Consider the following 2,066-nt stretch of genomic DNA (forward strand, 5'->3'; position numbering starts at 1 on the left):
TGATCATAGAAAATCAAAATCCAAAATTCCAAATACATAATGTCAAACATTCCTGAATAATAAAGAGTTAATCCAAAGTTAATGTTAATTTGTACAACTATATATAAGTACTAGGCTAATAATAATAATAAAAAAATTCTATGTTATTTATTTTAAAAATAATTTTTTAGTTAACAATTAAAGTAAAAATAATGTTGGTCAGTGGAGGTGAAAAAAAAAATTTCAAAATGTGATAAAAGAATATTTATAATAAAATATGAAATGATTGAAATAAATTATATATCATCGCTATTAATATTATATTCATAAATACTTTTTAATTTAACTAGATCAACTCTAAGTATTTTATATTAATTTAAATACGATAATACACAATTGAAACCTTTAGATTATATTAACCAGATAGTTCATAAAAATGAAATTTTCCTTTAAAATATTAACTAGATAGTTCAAATTGGTCCTTTGACTTTTAATTGGACTCAAAATAGTCCTTTGACTATAGTGAAAACCCTAAATTATCAATTTTACCCCTCATTTTAACATACACTTAACACCAAAACTAACAGGAGACCATTTTAACTTAAAATTTAATAGTCGGAGGACCATTTTAGGTGTAATTAAAAGTCAAGAAATTAATTTGAGAAAAGATCATAGTCGGAGGATATTTTGAGAATTAAGTCATATTTTAATTATATGAATTCACACAACTATAGTGTGCATGTATTTGGGTATATTAAAGGAAAAATACATACCAAACAGACAAAGTCAAATTGTCCACTCTCTAATCACTTTTTTTTTTAATTATTATTTTTTTTTTTGAAAGGACTCTCTAATCACTTATGCTAAGGATTAAGGAACAATTTAGGCAGTCGCCTCTTTTTTAGTCTCTTCTCACCGGAGTCACCGCTAAGTTCCTTTTCCACACGCAAACACAGCAAAAAATAAGAATAAAATGTTTACATCTGTTTATGTTGTACACTTGTACCATATTATCTCAACATTAATATTTTTTTAAAAAATAACTTTCAACATTTTTTATATCTAAACTTAAGGAGTAACACTTGCGTGAGACCGTCTCACGGATCTCAATTCGTGAGACAGGTCGGTTCTTTAATTAATGAGTCAAATATTTGATTAATGAATCAGATCTTTGACATCATTAGTCAAAGATCCGATCTGTCTCACGAATTGAGACCCGTGAAACAGTCTCACACAAGTTTTAGCCTAACATTAAGACGTTTAAGTAAAAAAAAAAAAAAAAAATCTTTTTAGATTTGTTAAGTTTTTCTTCAAAAAGTTAACAATTTTTTTAAACAAAAGTTCCTTAAAATCATCCGAATCGTTGTTTTACATGCACTTAGATTTGCGTCTAATGCTAGCACGTTGAAGGGTGAATTGATTGTCATAATTTTTGAAAGGGTTAATTATCGTAATGATACCTCAACTATGGCAAAAGTACTAAATTGATCTTCGACTATTAATTTTGACCAATTAAATTCTCAATTATTGATTTTGTATCTGATTTGGTCATCCGTCAATTCGGCTGTGAACTGGTTGTCTCTTGTGAGGGCAAAATGAGACTTTCACGCCTGCCATCTTCCTCTCCAATTTCTTTCTCCATAAATTTTTTCTTTTTCACATTCTTGATTTTCAGACGATGAGAGACTTTGCTTCTTGTTTTAATGAATACGCAGTCCATTTTTCGGATTCGTATGTCAGCGCCAGCCACACCGTCGGCAATTCTTGCATTTCGTTGGCGTTAGCCAGCCACACCGCCGGCAATTCTTGCATTTCGTTGGCGCTAACTCCCTTAGTGTAGAACACGGTGGTCTGCGTTTACAGAGGCTTTCTGTGGAGTTGGAAGAGTATTTCGGATAGGGTTTCTTGGTGCAGAAGTGTCGCGTCTCAGGGCCTCACCATTATCTTTGATGACGACCTGACAACCACCACCGCCTTCAAGCTGAACAAAAATGCTCGCTTATTCCGGAAAAAAAAAGGACATTAAATTGTTCGAGTTCGGAAATTCCAAGGTTGAAGTCTTCTGATATGGGATTTGTCTACATTCC

Source organism: Ipomoea nil, unplaced genomic scaffold (assembly GCF_001879475.1).
Source record: "Ipomoea nil cultivar Tokyo-kokei standard unplaced genomic scaffold, Asagao_1.1 scaffold1317, whole genome shotgun sequence".
In the NCBI taxonomy this organism is placed as follows: domain Eukaryota; kingdom Viridiplantae; phylum Streptophyta; class Magnoliopsida; order Solanales; family Convolvulaceae; genus Ipomoea; species Ipomoea nil.